At 50.3% G+C, this 21,662-nt stretch overlaps 1 pseudogene; it reads left to right on the top strand.

Annotated features, from left to right (window-relative positions):
* Nucleotides 1-21,662, top strand: part of LOC141220425 (uncharacterized) — a 41,702-nt pseudogene that overhangs the window by 7,984 nt on the left and 12,056 nt on the right.

Raw genomic sequence — 21,662 nt, forward strand, 5'->3', positions numbered from 1 at the left:
TCATCTGCAATTTTTTTTCTGAGCTGAAATCGGGCTGATTCACAGCATGCTGCGATTTGCCGCGTATCTCAGACGAGACTCGCCAATGCAAGTCAATGAGTGCGTGAAAAAAAACGTACGCACAGCACTCGGACCATGCGAGTGGCATCCAATTTTCACGCACCCGTCTCTTTAAAAGCTGGCAATTAATCAGCCGCATACAGTTACAATACATCGGTGCCCAACAATTTAGAATAGAAAGAATAGCTATACACATAGAATAGATAGAAAGGTGTCAGTCATGTATATAATTAGTACAGTGACTGTGTTGGTTACTGTACTTGTCATTTATTGTTAAATTAAAGGATTTATTAAAAAAAAATTGGTGTGGGGTCCCCCGTAATTTTATAGTCTAGCAGAGGTTAAGCAGACAGCTTGGGTAGATTTTTGAAGCCAGGGAAAAGTGTAATACCCACGGAGCTTCCCAGGCTACTAATATCAGCCCCCCAGCTGAATACTTAGCCTTTACAGGCTATTAAAATGGGGGACCCCCCAAAAAAATTGACGTTGGGTCCCCCTATTTAACAGCTAGCAAAGGCTATGCAGACAGTTGGGGACTATATTTGGCCTAGGAAGGGGCCATGAATAGTGGTCCCCTCCGAGGCTAGAGACAGCAGCCCTCAGCCCCCCCAGAAGTGGCGCATCAATAGGATGCATCAATTCTGGCTCTTCCCACTGCCCTGTAGTGGTGGCAGTGGGGTTATAGGGTTGGGGTTGATGTCAGCTTATAAGGCCAGCTGACATCAAGCCCGGTTAGTAATGGAGAGGCGTCTATAAGACGCCCCCATTAATAACACCGTGGTGAAAGTGATATGTGAAATAACTACAACACCATGAATAAAATATTTTATTTGAAATAAACACAGAGACCTTTTATTGTTCTAAATTAAACCCTACTTACCATAACGCCCATTCCAGATGAAGCCAATGTCCCCTGCAACAAAAGTTAAATAATAAAGCAACCTCATCTTTACCTAACTAGAAACACTAGTGATCTTAGGCCACGGTCCCACTATCAGTATTTGGTCAGTATTTTTTCTCAGGAGTGGGAGCCAAAAGCAGGTGAGGAACAATCAGAGAAAAGGTATAATAGAAACGAGTCACCAATTCTGCATTTATCCCCCATTCCTGAGAAAAAATACTGACTGAATACTGATAGTGGGACTGGGGCATTAGAATAAAAAACTTCATTGTATTGACATCAGGGGTATAGCTTTGAGTAACTAACTCAAAACCAACGAGGAATAAAGTGCAGATTTTTGGGGGCACATGATACAATATATACAGTTGAAATCAGAAGTTTACATACAGTTGAAATCAGAAGTTTACATACACTATATAAAAAGACACATCTACATGTTTTTCTCAATATCTGACATGAAATCATAATAAATCTTTCCCTTTTTAGGTCAATTAGAATTACCATCATTTTTTATATTTGCCAAATGCCAGAATAATGATAGAGAATGTTTTTAAGGCATTTTTATTACTTACTGCAAAGTCAAAAGTTTACATACATTTCATTAGTATTTGGTACCATAGACCTTAAACTGAATGACATGGGTCAATCGTTTGGGATCTCCTTCCACAAGCTTCTCACAATAGTTGGTCGGAATTTGGGCCCATTCCTCCTAACAAAACTGGTGTAACTAATCCAGGTTTGTAGGTCGCCTTGATGCCACCTGCCTTTTCAGCTTTGCCCATAAATTTTCAATAGGATGGAGATCAGGGCTTTGTGATGGCCACTCCAAAACATTGACTTTGTTATCCTTAAGCCACTTTGTTACCATTTTGGCAATATGCTTCGGGTTATTGTCCATTTGGAAGACCCATTTCCGCCCAAGTTTTAACTTCCTGACTTATGTCTTGAGATGTTGCTTCAGTATTTCCACATAATCTTCTTTGCTAATGATGCCATCTATTTTGTGAAGTGTACCAGTCCCTCCTTCATCAAAACCCCACAACATGATGCTGCCCCCCTATGTTTCACAGTTGGGATAGTGTTCTTAGGCTTCCAAGCTTCTCCCTTTTTCCTCCCAATGTAACAATAGTCATTATGCCCAAAAAGTTGAATTTTAGTTTCATCAGACCACAGGACGTCTCCAAAAATTAAGGTCCTTTTTCCTGTGTGCATTTGCAAACATTAATCTGGCTTTTTTATGTTTCTTTTGGAGTAATGGCATCTTCCTGGCATATATATGTTGATATAGTACTCGTTTCACTGTGAATATTGACACAATCTTACCAGCATCCGCCATCATCTTCACAAGGTCTTTTGCTTTGGTCCTTGGGTTGATATGTACATGTCGGACCAAAGCACGTTCATCTCTGGGACACAGAACCCGTCTCCTTTCTGAGCGGTATGATGGCTGGACATTCCCATCTTGTTTGTTCTTGTGTATAATTGTTTGTACAGATGAACGAGGCACCTTCAGGTATCTTGAAATTGTACCCAAGGATGTGCCAGACAAGTGCAAGTCCACAATTCTCTTTCTGGTATCTTGGCTAATTTCTTTAGACTTGACCATGATACTGCACAAATAAGCAGTATGTTTCAGGTGTGCATTAAAATACATCCACAGGTGTGTCTCAGAAGCTTTCAAACACATGACATCATCATATAGGCAGTCCAGAATTGTTTAAAGGCATAGTAATCTTAGTGTATGTAAACTTTTGACTTTGCAGTAAGTAATAAAAATGCCTTAAAACATTCTCTCTCTCTCTCATTATTCTGGCATTTGGCAAATATTAAAAAATATGGTAATCCTAATTGACCTAAAACGGGAAAGGTTTATTCTAAATTCATGTCAGATATTGAGATAAACATGTATTTTTATACAGTGTATGTAAACTTCTGGTCTCAACTGTATATATTTACTTAAGTATAAGAAATGCCTAGTGGCATAAAGTAACCACACCGATCAAAGGGAAAAAACATGCTTTTCGCACCGAGCTTTGTCAATGGGTGATGGTGGACTGAACAACCAGGCTATTTACACATGTAGAAGCCAATCAAAACAGTTGTAACACAGGTGGATTCCTGTGCATACAAAATGAATGGGACATCATCGAAGAAGCGGTAGTGGCTTCAGACGCTATCCTCAGATGGCCCACCCACTGAAAACAAGGTGCAGGAGACACCTGTATTCCCATAGGAGTCACCATACTGGTAAGCACAAGATAGATGATGTGATAGCCATGTGGTCAGTAATGTGACCAACACATGGCTAGAAGAGATCATCCCACCGCTAACACGCAAGACCAATGATGCCGTGGTCATGTGACCAGTAACGCGACCAACACATGAGCGGAAGCAGTTATCTCACCGCTGATGCACCAATACTGAAAGTGTTGATGTATTCGCCACTTAAAAGAAATCACATGATAATGAGTAATGTGGGGGCAGAATGGGAAGTGATGTACAATCACATCATTATAATCATGGTCATGTGGCTGGGCGGAAAAGGTTATATGAATGGCAGTCACATGATCGGCGCGTCACAATACAGATGGACAATGACACAAAACATAGTGTGAAAGGAACCCAGGAGTTTTTTACTGTAAGAAATGGAATATTCTGCAATGGCCGCATCAGTCACCAGATCTCAACCCCATCGATCTGCATTTCACAGACTGATCACAAAACTTAAGGGAGAAAGACCCACAAACAAGCAACAACTGAAGTCACCGCAGTAAAGGCGGCAAAGCCTCACAAAGGAGGAAACCCAGCGCTTTAGCTCCCAACTGTCCCGCATATTGTGGGACCGTCCTAATTTTAAGACTCTGTCATGCAGTCATCCCAGTCAGGACCTTACTTCTTCCACGCAGTGAGAAGCAGACAATATCCCGACACGCACTCCCCCCCCCCCCCATGTATCAGACTACACCCCTTCCATCTCCTCTTCTACCGGTGGTTCAGAGAGTGAGAGAGTGAGCACACCGCATATCCTGATTCCGGCATTCTCCTGGACTAGTCTAAGGTAATAATTTCAGCAGCAAAACTGCAATCATCTTCAGTAGCTCCATTGTGTCTGATTTCTCAGTCTCTGTGTGCCTGCAGCAACCCCACAGCATTGAAGAAGCAGGCATACACAGGGACTCAGAGAGCAGCCACAAAACGGAGCACACAGGCTGTGGCTGCTGCTGGGGGGGACCCTGAGGAGCAGACACGATGGATTGTCTCCTCTTTTGCAGGCAGCATTTTAGTACATACTAGTTCAGTTCCTGTTATCATTACCTTACCATGGGCGTGGAGAAGAGTGAATATTCATTCTCTTTAGTAGTAGGCATAGAAAATCACTGAACCGTAGCAGGAGCTGCAACCGCTGCTAAAAGTGTGCGCTAATAAGGAGAATGAATATTCACTCCTCTCCATGCCCATAGTCCCGGCATGGAGAAGAGTGAATATCCCCGCAGCTCACACCAGCGTCTTAGGGCACATGGCAGTGATGTCATGCGCTGCTCAGATGCTGATGTGAGCTGCTGCTGGCAGAACAGGGCGCAGCGCTAGAACAGAGGGAAGGAATCTGAGTATGAGTGTTTATTTTTTTTATGTGTGCAGTGACGGGGGAGACATGTATACCAGGATTGGGGATGAGGGGACCATGCATACCATGTGTAAACATGAAAAAAACTCAAAAAAAATAATTTTTATTCTGATTCCTTTTAAAACACACCAAAAAACCCCTGTGATATGCAAGTAAGAAGTCGACCCCCTTTGCGGGTCATCGTGGAACGCAAACGTCATTTCCGGTCTAGAAAGCGATGCGTCCTGCTCGTTGACGACGCAACCTCTAGCATCCTGGGTACTGGGCATGCGCAGTCTCAATCTGCAGACAGGAGACAATACAGGATGGGGAGGATGGTATCAGAAGTAGGCGTACGAGATTTACGGGGCTATGATTGAGCACGATATTTAAATACAGCCGTGGCACATACTAGCATAGCCTGCCATATCCTTCATTGAGCGACATCTTCACTCATGCTTTTCTGGAGTTCTGTACATTTGGCCTCCTGATGAACCTACAGGAAGGGGAAACGCGTTGGGGTGATTTCCGGAATATGAGATAAGTTTGACATTATGCTGCATTCTCTATTTGTAATCTATAAGCATAGTATAAAAAATGTATTAGAATAGGCAGTCACTCATTACCTGTTTATAACTCACATTATCAGGGTCTAGCAGAGAAAGTGAGGGACAGCCGCCGTTGAATGGGGGCGCCAGATTCGTATACTAGGGTGCCAAGCTCCATGACAGGCAGTATCAGTTGAGGCTTTCTAAGATAGGGCAGTTTTAAGTCTATATTGTAAATGAATGTTTATCATGTTTAAGACTTCACTGACCCATGTGTGATTATCTATTTCTATTTTTGACTCAATGCTAAGTAGTCCCTAAGGGATTTTTAGACGGATCTTGATATAATCATGAACCTTCTTACTTGCATATCACAGGGGTTTTTTGGTGTGTTTTAAAAGGAATCAGAATAAAAATTATTTTTTAGAGGTTTTTTCATGTTTACACATATTCTAGTTACCTCTATTTCAATAGAGTTTTTTGTACGTTTAGACCATGCATACCATGATTGGGGATGGGGGGGCCATGCATACCAGGATTGGGGATGAGGGGGCCATGCATACCAGGATTGGAAATGAGGGGGCCATGCATACCAGAATTGGAAATGAGGGGGCCATACATACCAGGATTGGAGATGAGGGGGCCATGCATACCAGGATTGGAAATGAGGGGGCCATGAATACCAGGATTGGGGATGAGGTGGCCATGCATACCAGGATGGGGATGAGGGGTCCATGCATACCAGGATTGGGATGAGGGGACCATGCATACCAGGATTGGGGATGAGGGGGCCATGCATACCAGGATTGAGGATGAGGGGGCCATGCATACCAAGATTGAGGATGAGGGGGCCATGCATACCAGGATTGGGACATGTGAACATGGCCTTACAGACACAAATAAGCAAGATGTCGTATAATAGTGAAGCTACATAAAGATGAGAAAGTTCTGGCGCCTCAGACTGTGAATCAAGGAACAAAAAATAATCCTCAGATCCCAACTAGAGATGAGCAGGACGCACAGATGATGTTGTGTTGCCCTGGTGATCAAAAACCGCCAGGGACAGCGGAATATTAGAAATTCACAGCCTCCTGTCCAGTCGCCAGATACCACTGATCTGAACGCTGGACCAGAGACCCGTGAATGCATCCGCTCATCTCTAGTCCCAATGGTCCCAGATACAGTGGACAGTCCTGGATTTGGGTCTGCACCCTGCGTCTGCTGAATGCCCCTCATTACCAGCGCCCCTCTGACAACACCTCCTCCCAGAGGATTAAGTCAAGGTAAATGGGCATGGATTGGGGTGTGGCCAGGGGCATGGCCAAAGTTCCGTACTCCTCGTACACGCGCGGCTCAGCTCCGTACACCTCGTACACGCGCCGCTCCGTACACCTCGTACAGGCGCGGCTCCGCTCTGCTCTGTACACCTCATACACGTGCGGCTCCGCTCCGTACACCTCATACACGCGCGGCTTCGCTCCGCACCCCTCGTACACGCGGCTCCGCTCCGTACCCCTCGTACACGCGCGGCTCTGCTTCGTACGCCTCGTACACGCGCGGCTCCCCTCCGCACGCCTCGTACACGCGCGGCTCTGCTCTGCACGCCTCGTACACGCGCGGCTCCGCTCCGTACACCTCATACACGCGCGGCTTCGCTCCGTACCCCTCGTACACGCGGCTCCGCTCCGTACCCCTCGTACACGCGCGACTCTGCTTCGTACGCCTCGTACACGTGCGGATCCCCTCCGCACGCCTCGTACACTCGCGGCTCTGCTCCGCACGCCTCGTACACGCGCGGCTCCGCTCCGTACGCCTCGTGCACGCGCGGCTCCGCACGCCTCGTGCACGCGCGGCTCAGCTCCGCACGCCACGTACACGCGCTGCTCCGCTCCGCACGCCTCGTACACGCGCGGCTCCGCTCCGTACACCTCGTACACGCGCGGCTCCGCACGCCTCGTACACACGCGGCTCCGCTCCGCACGCCTCGTACACGCGCGGCTCCGCTCCGCACGCCTCGTACACGCGCGGCTCCGCTCCGTACACCTCATACACACGGTTCCGCTCCGTACACCTCGTACACACGCGGCTCCGCTCCGTACACCTCGTACACGCGCGGCTCCGCTCCGTACACCTCGTACACGCGCGGATCCGCTCCGTACACCTCGTACACGCGCGGCTCCGCTCCGTACACCTCGTACACGCAAGGCTCCGCTCCGTACACCTCGTACACGCGCCGCTCCGCTCCGTACACCTCGTACACGCGCGGCTCCGCTCCGTACACCTCGTACACGCGCAGCTCCGCTCCGTACACCTCGTACACGCGCGGCTCCGCTCCGTACACCTCGTACACGCGCGTCTCTGCTCCGTACAACTCGTACACGCGTGGCTCCGCTCCGTACATCTCGTACACACGCGGCTCCGCTCCGTACACCTCGTACACACGTGGCTCCGCTCCGTACACCTCGTACACACGCGGCTCCGCTCCGTACACCTCGTATACACGCGGCTCCGCTCCGTACACCTAGTACACACGCGGCTCCGCTCCGTACACCTAGTACACACGAGGCTCCGCTCCGTACACCTCGTACACACGAGGCTCCGCTCCGTACACACGCGGCTCCGCTCCGTACACCTCGTACACACGCGGCTCAGCTCCGTACACCTCGTACATACGAGGCTCTGCTCCGCACGCCTCGTACACGCGCAACTCCGCTCCGTACGCCTCGTACACGCGCGGCTCCGCACGCCTCGTACACGCGCGGCTCCGCACGCCTCGTACACGCGCGGCTCCGCACGCCTCGTACACGCGCGGCTCCGCTCCGTACGCCTCGTACACGCGCGGCTCCGCTCCGCACGCCTCGTACACGCGCGGCTCCGTTCCGCACGCCTCGTACACACGGCTCCTCTCTGTACACCTCGTACATGCGCGGCTCCGCTCCGCACGCCTCGTACACGCGCGGCTCCGCTCCGCACGCCTCATACACGCGCGGCTCCGCTCCGCACGCCTCGTGCACGCGCGGCTCCGCTCCGTACACCTCATACACACGGCTCCGCTCCGTACACCTCGTACACACGCGGCTCCGCTCCGTACACCTCGTACACGCGCGGCTCCGCTCCGTACACCTCGTACACGCGCGGATCCGCTCCGTACACCTTGTACACGCGCGGCTCCGCTCCGTACACCTCGTACACGCAAGGCTCCGCTCCGTACACCTCGTACACGCGCGGCTCCGCTCCGTACACCTCGTACACGCGCGGCTCCGCTCCATACACCTCGTACACACGCGGCTCCGCTCCGTACACCTCGTACACGCGCGGCTCCGCTCCGTACACCTCGTACACGCGCGTCTCCGCTCCGTACAACTCGTACACGCGTGGCTCCGCTCCGTACACCTCGTACACACGCGGCTCCGCTCCGTACACCTCGTACACACGCGGCTCCGCTCCGTACACCTCGTACACACGCGGCTCCGCTCCGTACACCTCGTATACACGCGGCTCCGCTCCGTACACCTAGTACACACGCGGCTCCGCTCCGTACACCTAGTACACACGAGGCTCCGCTCCGTACACCTCGTACACACGAGGCTCCGCTCCGTACACACGCGGCTCCGCTCCGTACACCTCGTACACACGCGGCTCAGCTCCATACACCTCGTACATAGGAGGCTCTGCTCCGCACGCCTCGTACACGCGTGGCTCCCCTTCGCACGCCTCGTACACGCGCGGCTCCGCTCCGTACGCCTCGTACACGCGCGGCTCCGCACGCCTCGTACACGCGCGGCTCCGCTCCGCACGCCTCGTACACGCGCGGCTCCGCTCCGCACGCCTCGTACACGCGCGGCTCCGCTCCGCACGCCTCGTACACGCGCGGCTCCGCTCCGCACGCCTCGTATACACGGCTCCGCTCCGTACGCCTCGTACACGCGCGGCTCCGCACGCCTCGTACACGCGCGGCTCCGCTCCGCACGCCTCGTACACGCGCGGCTCCGCTCCGCACGCCTCGTGCACGCGCGGCTCCGCTCCGTACACCTCATACACACGACTCCGCTCCGTACACCTCGTACACACGCGGCTCCGCTCCGTACACCTCGTACACGCGCGGCTCCGCTCCGTACACCTCGTACACGCGCGGCTCCGCTCCGTACACCTCGTACACGCATGGCTCCGCTCCGTACACCTCGTACGCGCGCGGCTCCGCTCCGTACACCTCGTACACGCGCGGCTCCGCTCCGTACACCTCGTACACGCGCGTCTCCGCTCCGTACAACTCGTACACGCGTGGCTCCGCTCCGTACACCTCGTACACACGCGGCTCCGCTCCGCACGCCTCGTACACGCGCGGCTCCGCTCCGCACGCCTCGTACACGCGCGGCTCCGCTCCGCACGCCTCGTACACGCGCGGCTCCGCTCCGCACGCCTCGTGCACGCGCGGCTCCGCTCCGTACACCTCATACACACGACTCCGCTCCGTACACCTCGTACACACGCGGCCCCACTCCGTACACCTCATACACACGCGGCTCCGCTCCGTACACCTCGTATACATGCGGCTCCGCTCCGTACACCTAGTACACACGCGGCTCCGCTCCGTACACCTAGTACACACGAGGCTCCGCTCCGTACACCTCGTACACACGAGGCTCCGCTCCGTACACACGCGGCTCCGCTCCGTACACCTCGTACACACGCGGCTCCGCTCCGTACACCTCGTACACACGAGGCTCCGCTCCGTACACACGCGGCTCTGCTCCGTACACCTCGTACACACGCGGCTCTGCTTCGTACACCTCGTATGCACAGCTCCGCTCCGTACACCTCGTACACACGCGGCTCCGCTCCGTACGCCTCGTACACACGCGGCTCCGCTCCGTACGCCTCGTACACGCGCGGCTCTGCTCCGTACGCCTCGTACACACGCGGCTCCGCTCCATACACCACGTACACACGCGGCTCCGCTCCGTACACCTCGTACACACGCGGCTCTGCTCCGTACACCTCGTACACACACGGCTCTGCTCCATACACCTCGTACACACGCGGCTCTGCTCCGTACACCTCGTACACACGCGGCTCCGCTCCGTACACCTCGTATACACGCGGCTCCGCTCCGTACACCTAGTACACACGCGGCTCCGCTCCGTACACCTAGTACACACGAGGCTCCACTCCGTACACCTCGTACACACGAGGCTCCGCTCCGTACACACGCGGCTCTGCTCCGTACACACGCGGCTCCGCTCCGTACACCTCGTACACGCGCGGCTCCGCTCCGTACACCTCGTACACAGGCGGCTCTGCTCCGTACACCTCGTACATGTGGCACCCCAGGGGTCTGGTTTCCACAGTAATGCAATGTTATGTCTGAGAGCAGGTGGGAGGTCTCTTGGTCAGGAATCCTATGCATGCCACACCTCCTGCCCAGTCCTGGGAGGGGAAGGACTTCCCCTATATAAACCTGGGGCTGAGGCAGGGTTAGAGGGTTCGGGGGGGAGAGTTCGGCCAGGAGGGCTGACAGGGAGCTGTGGCTCCGGCTGGGCCCAGCTCCTGGGCCATGCCAGAAGTAGAGACAGAGAAGAGAAGCAGCTATGGGAAGAAACAACAGGAGCTCTGTGGGAGCAGTGTTACAAGGAGTCAGGGGCTGGCAGCTGCAGAGCTCGCCCTGACTGAGAAGATTTCTTACCGGACCCGGAGTCCGAGGCTGTGGGGACTAACTCCTACCCAGCAGCAGAATCCGTCAGGCAGGGGATTTCAGGTCCTCTGGCCAAGAAACCCGAAGGCACGGTCACACGCATGGGAACAGCACCGCCGTCGTGGAGCGGAAGCTACTAGAAGGCCCCGAGTCACCGGCCATACGGGTGAGCACCACACGGTACACTCAGGGACGTGGGCTACTTATACCCGCCTCTAGCAAGGTAGCCAGAAGAGTACAGTTAGTTTGGGAGGCCTACAACTCCACCTGGCCAGGGGAGATCCCATCTGCTCAAGGACTGACCAGGCCCCGATCGCTAGCCAGTACTCCGGGAGGGTCTATCTTTGTCACCAGTAAAGACCCTGAACTACACCGTACCGTCTCTGAGTGGTTCCTGCTACCCCCATCATCCACGTCGGCTGCCCTGAGGCCATACCCCTCCCGTTGGGGGTTATACTATCACGCTGCACAATCCTACCACCGGCCTCAGCGGTCTGCCCTGCAGCAGCAGCTCCTTAGCTGTACTCAACGGGTGGCGTAGTCGTCCAACATCTACCGCTATTACAGCGCCACTTAGTCTGACTCCCTGGGCACGGACCGGATCACCGCCACGAGACTACAACCCTCAAGAGATCCGGCTCCGGGTAAGCTCCCGCGTGCGCAACGCAGCGCGACACAGGCCCAGGGGCGCGTCATACACACGCGGCTCCGCTCCGTACACCTCGTACACACGCGGCTCCGCTCCGTACACCTCGTACACACGCGGCTCCGCTCCGTACACCTCGTACACACGCGGCTCTGCTCCGTACACCTCGTACACACGCGGCTCTGCTACATCCACACTGTAAACCCCTCCTGACCCCACACATAAACTTCAGCTCATCCAGCACCATGACAACCAGCACAGCAGAGTCCTGCATCCACTGAGGCCCCTGATCATGTGACCCCTGACTCCTCCCCTCCTGTGACCTCATCACAGCTCCTGTACGCACAGAGCAGCCATATATGTGGTGGCGGCTCTGCAGGTGGAGGTATGTGGAGACCCCATTACTGGGCAAAGGGGGCATTAACCCCTTCAGCACGGAGACTCTTTTGGGGTCTTGTGTTACCCCTTTATAAGAATCATAAGGTTTTTGGTCTGTTTCCTGTAATAGATACATACGACCCAACTATGGAGACAGGAAGGGAGGAAACGTATTGTTCTCATAGTACAGGACCCCTTTACTGCCCCACAGTGTAATGCCCCCATTATGCCCCTTATGCAGTATGTATGATGCCCCCCACAGTGTAATGCCCCCATTATGCCCCTTATGCAGGATGTATGATGCCCCCACACAGTGTAATGCCCCCATTATGCCCCTTATGCAGTATGTATGATGCCCCCCCCACACAGTGTAATGCCCCCATTATGCCCCTTATGCAGTATGTATGATGCCCCCCACAGTGTAATGCCCCCATTATGCCCCTTATACAGTATGTATGATGCCCCCACACAGTGTAATGCCCCCAATATGCCCCTTATGCAGGATGTATGATGCCCCCAACAGTGTAATGCCCCCATTATGCCCCTTATGCAGGATGTATGATGCCCCCACAGTGTAATGCCCCCATTATGCCCCTTATGCAGGATGTATGATGCCCCCCACAGTGTAATGCCCCCATTATGCCCCTTATGCAGTATGTATGATGCCCCCCACACAGTGTAATGCCCCCATTATGCCCCTTATGCAGGATGTATGATGCCCCCCACAGTGTAATGCCCCCATTATGCCCCTTATGCAGTATGTATGATGCCCCCCACAAAGTGTAATGCCCCCATTATGCCCCTTATGCACGATGTATGATGCCCCCCACACAGTGTAATGCCCCCATTATGCCCCTTATGCAGGATGTATGATGCCCCCCACACAGTGTAATACCCCCATTATGCCCCTTATACAGTATGTATGATGCCCCCCACACAGTGTAATGCCCCCATTATGCCCCTTATGCAGGATGTATGATAACCCCCCACAGTGTAATGCCCCCATTATGCCCCTTATGCAGTATAGTAGATGAAATTCATAGGAACAATAGTAGGGAGAGCAATATTTATCATATATCAATCACAATAATGTAATAATAGACTCCTACCATTTATTAGGGCTAAATATCATGGCCAATCGCTATAAACATAACAAACAAAATACTGAAGAAAGACGATCTAGAGGACGTATTGTAAAACCACAATAAGCTTTATTAGTATCTGTAAAGATGTGCTGTTGTGGATTTTAATAATCACCTAGGCAGGTTATCGATGCAATTAGTTTTATTCCTTCCGGCCACGGTGAACAGCAATTCCAGGTAAATGTCCAACAGGCAATTCTCTTAGTCCTCGAGTTTCCAACCTGGGATCAGTAGTTCCACTGCCCCGTACCAGGTGATGCCCACTGTCCCCCAACTTTTGGTTGGCCCACAGCTTTTTGTATCTCCCGCCGGTATATTGGCAGTCACAGCATCTGCTCCTTCGGATGATGGATATCAGGACCGCAGCCCATGATACCACCCAGCTCTCAGTCCGACTAGCCATGAATCTTCTGTTCTCCACAGGGTTCAGCCCCCTGAATTGGCAGAAGTGCTCATCCCTCCCTCCCCCAGCTAACTGTGCCTTAGTGGAGATATTTTCTCCGGTGGAACCCATCCCCTGGGTTTGCATGTAAGACTACCAGTGGTGACGGAGAGAACAATGGCCCAAGGTCTCGGAGATAAGGTCACTGAATGGAATAGATACCTGAGGTTGAACTGATGAGCAAACAAATCACTAACAAAACACAGCAAGCAAATTTCTAACAAAACACAAAATTAAGATTGACGAAAAGGGGTGCTCATCAGTGCTGGAAAAGTATTTAGTAAGTGGCCAAGTCCTCACAGTATCAATAATCAATCACAGGGCATGGAAGTGAACAGAGCACAGTGCATGGCTATGCACAAAGACACGCAGCAGGGAAGATACATAGTAAGAGCAATAAGTTAAAGTGTATAATTTATATATATGTGTACACCCCCTACATATCCAGGAATCAATACATATAAGAATGAACAAGTATAAATCTGTCTTAGTATGATATGTCACTCTTAAGGGTAGTGTGGAACCACCAGTATGTGCAAGGCTATATGTACCCACATACTGGCCAATCATTATAGGGTAAATTGCAGTATCAATTTGCCTTACAATCAATTTACCCCATAATGATTGGCCAGTATGTGGGTACATATAGCCTTGCACATACTGGTGGTTCCACACTACCCTTAAGAGTGACATATCATACTAAGACAGATTTATACTTGTTCATTCTTATATGTATTGATTCCTGGATATGTAGGGGGTGTACACATATATATAAATTATACACTTTAACTTATTGCTCTTACTATGTATCTTCCCTGCTGCGCGTCTTTATGCATAGCCATTTGCACTGTGCTCTGTCCACTTCCATGCCCTGTGATTGATTATTGATACTAATAAGGATTATTGTAGTTTTACAATACAGCCTCTAGATCATCTTTCTTCGGTTTTTTGTTTGCCATTATGCAGTATATATGATGCCGCCACACAGTGTAATGTTCCCACAGTACCGCCATCCCCCACACACAGTATAATATAATTCCAGTGCCAGTAAATGCGACGAGAATTAGCTTTATGGAAGATGAGTCTATGAGAAAGGTATTCAGCTGCAGACTCCGAGGAAGAAACTGCTTGTTGTCTGTGGCCTAAAATATATAGGTTATATTAGTAGAAGTCAATGAAAATAACTGAATGTTGTAAAATAATAAAAATACCATTGCTGTTAGGGTCCCCCGCCAATCTCTGTATTTCCTGGTCAGCCCCAACGAACTTGTGATTATTACAGCCAATCAGCTGCTGACGCAGTGAGTAACACAGCCAGTGATTGGGAGCATAGAGGAGATGTCTTAGTCAGCAATTCAACTTATGTTCCAGTCCATACAAGACTAGAGAATACAACATCTGCACCTTCTATCTCCTGATATATTTCCCCTTATTATCTCCAGTAATTGTATTATTTACAGGATTTTTATGATGTTACATCGGCTCATCATCTTCTCATTCAGGTCTCTGCAATATCAGATCCTCTCAGTGAAGATCTCCTATATAAGAGAATTTTTCAGAATTACCCATCAAAGATGGATATGGACAGAGACAAGATGGCGGAGAGGATATTCCACCTCACCCTAGAGATCCTCTTCCGGGTTACTGGAGAGGTGAGAGATTCTGATGACGTCACATTACATCATTCTTATCTATGGGAATAACAGATGGACAGAACTGGAGAGGTGAGGACTCTGGAAATGTCTGGAGTGAGATGTATTAATGTGTCTCTCCATAACCAGGATTACACAGTAGTGAAGAAGACCTCTAGTGAGCGCTGTCAGGACCCTGTGTCTGAGGGATGGGGAAGACCCCAAGAGCCCAATCACAGGACCTCCCCCTCACCCCCTGATACATGAAGATATCAATGTCCAGAAGATCCTAGAACTCACCTACAAGATGATTGAGCTGCTGACTGGAGAGGTGACACTGCTGGGAATGCTGGGACATTATACAGTAACGCTATGAAGTGATTGGGGGGAATGATGGTATCATTGTTATGTGTCAGGTTCCTATAAGGTGTCAGGATGTCGCCGTCTATTTCTCCATGGAGGAGTGGGAGTATTTAGAAGGACACAAAGATCTGTACAAGGACGTCATGATGGAGGTTCCCCAGCCCCTCACATCACCAGGTAATAGACTGGACTAAATACACACGGCCTATAATTATCTGTATGTAAAGAATTGATTCAGTCCCTGTATGTGTTTCCTCCAGATCTATCCAGTAAGAGAACAACACCAGAGAGATGTCCCCGTTCTCTTCTTCCACAAGACTGTAAGCAAGAAGACCCCAATGTTCCTCAAGATCATCAGGTAGATGGAGAGAAGGTGTCATGAGATCTCCCCTGTGATTTGTAGATGGATGTGAAGGTCTTGTTATCAGTTTTGTTTTATCCACCAGTATTATATGTTTTCTATTTGTGTAAAGAGAACGGTGGAGATGACAGGATTAGAGCTGATCATAGATGGGACTTCTCCATCTGTCTGTGACTTTTACAATATTTGTTTCAGGGTAAAGATCTGACCCATATTAATACTACAGAGACATATGTGAGGGGTGATGAGCGGTGTAAAGAGGAGATTCCTACATATGACTACCCAGGTGAGTAGTAACCACTAAATGCTGAGAAGTCACAGATTCTTCTCAGTCACCGGCTGTGGCTGCCTTATGGGTGATGTAGACCGGCCGTATCACAATCGTGTGATCACCATTTCCCTCTAGACCACAACATTCTCCTCCACCCAAAACTGTCCAAATGACTTTGGGCATTAAAAGCCCTTTTCTATAGAACTTACAATCTGGAGGATCCACCTACCCACTGTGATTAGGAGACGTTGACCCTTACCTGCCCAGATCTGTAAACTACAAAGCCAAATGTCAGCGTATTGTGATCGACTCACTCAGCTTCTTAAAGAGGCAGACACAGGAACAGTTTCTATTTAAAGTGCGGCTGTTACCTCCAGGCCCACCCCACAAATACTCTAAAGGCTGTGAATTTTATCCTATGACCTCCCTCTCTACAGGTGTTCAATCATTCTAGCACTAAAGATGGCTGATTTACCACCTCGTGTGCTGGAACCTTTTTCCTATGTTTAATTACTGGAGCTAACAATCTCAGTGCTACACATCTCTCCTCCAGTACTTTACCAGTGACTTTGTCACATTATGTAGAAAGTGCTGAGAAGTTAGAAAATCACTTGAAAAAAAATATTATGATGGGCCTGTAAAAGAAAGCGGAGGGTAATGATGCTGTTGGCTTCCTAGATCCCTGATATCTTATTGGATGAATCTACCTTCTCTCCCTTCTGTGCTGCTGAATGTGCTCATATGGTCCCTACAAGACCAGGTCCAGTCTTTCTGGCCAAACTTCACTTTTATGATCGACAACATTAAATGTGCAGTGAGGCCAAGTGTGAATTTCTGTCAGTAACAACAGAGTTTCCCTTTATCCTGACTTTTCAATTTCTTTTAAAACCAACTAACTTCAAACAGGATTGTGATAAACTATAGAGAAAACATTACACCTGTGCCATGATATATCTCTAAGCTGTGCGCGGCTGATGTCTGTAATATACATTTATTCACGCCTGCAGGAGATGTGTTGGCTCGAGCCCTGGTTTCATGGATTCACTCAACGTCATTAATTCCATTATGTTTTCAATCCTAAGGAATTCAGATTACTGCACAATCTCTCCTGAAATGGGGGCACTAATACTTTCTCTACTTTTCTGGTCAGGACTCATAGTAGCTCCAATGGTCCACCATAAATGAGTGTGACTCCAGTTTAGTGTTGGAGCTCCCCCCTCATACATTTATTGTTGTTGGGGATGTAACATTTTTTTTATTCTATGTCTATTGGTTTACAGATTTTCATTTTGTATGATTGTGGTGGGATCGGCTTGCCTCACTTATATTACTCAGTAACTCCTTGGTCTCTTTAAAAAAGGTCTCCATTGCCTCTTCCAAATGCCAGATATTCAAATTTAAGACTCCTCAGCTCTGCTCTATTATAAAAAGTTCACTTTAAATGTCTAATATTTCTTCATGAAGCTCATCTGACAGAAAATATTGGATTTTAGGATAATTTAGAGTTTGTTGCTGCTGATAATCTATTTACTCCAGAGAGGTTTCTCCACTAGTTACTCTTCTCATTTTTTTTTACTGATTAAGGCTATGTGCCCATGATGCAGAAATGCTCCGGATTTTTCCTGAGCGTTTCTGCATCTCCCTGGCAGAAAAAACGCATGATGATTGTACATGCGTATTGTACATGCGTTTTTCCTGCCAGGGACATGCGGATGTGAATTGTTCTTCACATGCATTTCCGCATGCGGGTTGACATGCGCTTTCCAAGCGATTTTAGCATCACTTGGAAAGTGCTTGACAACTTGGTTACACTATGCAAACGGCATGGATTTATATAGTGTGACCCCAAAGAATGTCAAAAAATAAAAAAATAAATCTATACTTACCTTCTGATGGCCCCCGGAGTCTTGCTTCGTTTGGTCCTGGCTTGCCGGCAGCTTGCGGTCCACTACACTGAAGGACCTGCCGTCACATGACTAAATGACGTCAGCGCAGGTCCTTGAGTCCACCGCGATCTGCCGGCAAGCTAAGACAAGGAGACCGGGGGCCATCAGAAGGTAAGTATATTTATTTTTTATTTTATGCTTTTTTTCACAGGTTCTATGGTACCCGGTGTAAAGATGTGCGGTTGTGGATTTTAGTAATCACCTAGGCAGGTTATCGATGCAATTAGTTTTATTCCTTCCGAACACGTGAACAGCAATTCCAGGTAAATGTCCAACAGGCAATTCTCTTAGTCCTTGAGTTTCCAACCTGGGATCAGTAGTTCCACTGCCCCGTACCAGGTGATACCCACTGTCCCCCAACTTTTGGTTGGCCCACAGCTTTTTGTATCTCCCGCCGGTATTTTGGCAGTCACAGCATATGCTCCTTCGGATGATGGATATCACGACCGCAGCCCGTGATACCACCCAGCTCTCCGTCCGACCAGCAAAAATGTTCTCTTTCTCCTGCACAGGGTTCAGCCCCCTGAATTGGCAGAAGAGCTCACACCTCCCTCCCCCAGCTAATTGTACCTTAGTGGAGATATTTTCTCAGGTGGACCCATCCCCTGGGTTAGCATGTGAGACTACCTGTGGTGATGGAGAGAACAATGGCCCAAGGTCTGGGAGATAAGGTCAGTGAATGGAATAGATACCTGAGGTTGAACTGATGAGCAAACAAATCACTAACAAAACACAGCAAGCAAATTTGTAACAAAACACAAAATTAAGATTGATGAAAAAAAGGTTGCTCAGTGCTGGAAAAGTATTTAGAAAATGGCCAGGTCCTCACACTCCTCCCCCACTTTTCCAGCACGGCCAGCGCTGGTCTCCATTTCCTGGGATTGACTATCCACCTTCTTCTGGCGGCAATTACCGGGGTTCAGGGCTTCCTCAGTTTGTCTTGATAGGCCATCAGCGTTGCCATGGTCTCTCCCCTTTTTGTGAGAAATGGTAAAGTTAAATGGTTGCAATGCCAGGCTCCATCGTAATAATCGCCCATTCTCCCCCGCCACCCGATGCAGCCAGGTCAGTGGATTGTGATCCGTTACTATGGTGAATTCCCTCCCATACACATAGGGTAATAGTTTTTTCAGTGCCCAGACAATAGCCAAGCATTCCTTTTCTATGGTGGCATATGCTTTCTCTCGGTCTAACAGTTTCCTTGAAAGATATACCACTGGGTGTTCCTGCCCTGTGCCATCCACCTGACTAAGGACAGCGCCCAACCCACTGTCTGAGGCATCAGTCTGCACCAGGAACCTCTTGGTGTAATCGGCTGCAGCCAGCACGGGGGCCCCCGCCAGGGCTTGCTTCAGCTGCACAAAAGCCTGTTCACATGATTCAGTCCATTCTATCTGGCTTCGGAATTTCTTTGTCGTCAGGTCAGTCAGAGGCTTTGCTATAGTACTGTACCCTGCAATGAATTTTCGGTAATACCCGGTGGTACCCAAGAAGGCTTGCACTTGCTTTTGGTTGCGTGGTCGGGGCCACTGAGTTATTGCTTCCACTTTGGCTGGGTCAGGCTTTATCATACCACCCCCTACTCGATGTCCTAGGTACTGGACCTCAGCCATCCCCATTTGGCACTTGTCTGCCCGGATGGTTAACCCAGCCTGCTGAACTCCCTCACATGCTGCAGGTGCTCCTCCCAGGTCTTACTGAATATGGCAATATCATCCAGATAAGCCTGGGAAAACTCCTGACAGCCTGCAAGCATGACATCCACCATTCGTTGAAAGGTAGCTGGTGCATTCTTCATCCCAAATGGCATGACCGTAAATTGGAACAGACCAAAAGGAGTGAGGAAAGCTGAACGCTCCTGGGCATCTGGTGACAAAGGGATCTGCCAGTATCCTTTACTGAGATCTAAGGTGGACACAAATGTTGCTCCCCCCATTTGGTCTAACAGATCATCTATTCGGGGCATGGGGTAGGCATCAGTGATGGTTATCTCGTTCAGCCTCCTGTAGTCTACGCAGAACCTTGTGCTCTGGTCCTTTTTTGGAACAAGGACTGCGCTGGCCGCCCAGGGACTGCACGAGGGAACCACCACTCCCAACTCTAACATTTCTTCCACTTCCCTCCGAATCATCTGCTGAACCTCGGGTGCCACTCGGTACAGCGGCTGTCGAATCGGCCTTGCTGTCCCAGTGTCCACTCGATGCTCAGTCAGAGTGGTCCGGCCAGGCTGGTTAGAGAAGAGCCCACCATACTGGTCTAATAACTCCCGTAGTTGGCTGGATTGGGCAGGGGAGAGATGATCCCCTAAGGTGACTTGCTCCACCCCTCCCTTTTCTTTGGTGTGCTGTAATAAGTCCAGCAGGGGATCAGGTTCTGAGGCATCTGGAGGAGGACAGCATATAGCTACCGCACATGTATCTCTGGCCTGGTACGCTTTTAATCGGTTAACATGAATAACCTTGGTTTGGGTGTGGTGTGTGTCGAATGCTACCCGATAGGTGACTGCACCCTTTTTGTCGACTATGGTATAAGGACCCTCCCAGTTGGCCTGTAACTTGTCATGGTGGACAGGAGATAGTACCAGCACTTGCTGGCCTATCGGGGCTGGGTGCCCCTATCATAGTAGGTTTTCTGTTGCCCTTGTACCTCCCCTAGATGTACCCGTGCAAGACGCCCAAGGTGTTGTATCCTCTCTCGCAACTGCCTCACATAGCGGAGCACTGGCACCCCCCCAGAATCTGATCGGTCTTCCCAGTGTTCTCGCACCAAGTCTAGCGGGCCCCGAGGCTGCCTGCCATATAATAGTTCAAATGGTGAAAAACCGGTAGAAGCCTGTGGCACCTCTCTGTAGGCAAACAGAAGCTGGGGCAGAGCTTCTTCCCAGTCCCCCCCCTCTGCCTCTAAGTATGCGCAGATCAACCGTTTCAGGGTCCCATTGAACCGCTCACAGAGTCCATTTGTTTGTGGGTGGTATGCAGAGGTGAACACTGGTCTTACCCCGGACCGACTCCACAGGGTACGCAATACCTCACCCGTGAATTGGGCTCCCTGATCCGAAACAACCTCCTTCGGGAAACCCACCCTGCTAAATATTTCAACTAATGCGTGGGCCACCCTTTTTGCATCTATTCCTCGGAGAGCTACCGCCTCAGGGTATCGGGTGGCATAATCTACAACCGTTAATATATATCTCTTCCCTGATCGACTGGGTCGAGGCAGGGGACCTATCAAATCCACCCCTACCCGTTGAAAAGGTTCTGCTATTAATGGCATGGGTTGTAAAGGAGCTCTGCGCGGGGGGCCTCCCACTCTTTGACAAGTCTCACAGGAGCTTACAAACTTTTTTACTTCAAGGGTCACCCCGGGCCAGAATAACCTGCTCATAACCCGGCGTTGGGTCTTCCTCACTCCCAAGTGTCCCCCTAATGGACCTTCGTGGGCTAAGGACAGAATCTCCCTTCTGTATTTCTCCGGCACCACCAACTGCTTGTTATCTCGCCCCACTGTGTCTCGTGTCACCCGATACATCAACCCCCTTTCCCATATAATGCGGACCCCCTCTTCGGACCCTTCGGCAGCCGCTGCACTCCTCAATCCTGCTAGGGATGAATCTCCCTGTAACTCCTCCCTGATGTCATTTACCTCCCCCAGGTCACATTCTGTCATGCTAACAGGCG

Source organism: Phyllobates terribilis, unplaced genomic scaffold, assembly GCF_046119375.1.
Source record: "Phyllobates terribilis strain yellow unplaced genomic scaffold, ASM4611937v1 Scaffold_292__1_contigs__length_2399606, whole genome shotgun sequence".
NCBI lineage: Eukaryota > Metazoa > Chordata > Amphibia > Anura > Dendrobatidae > Phyllobates > Phyllobates terribilis.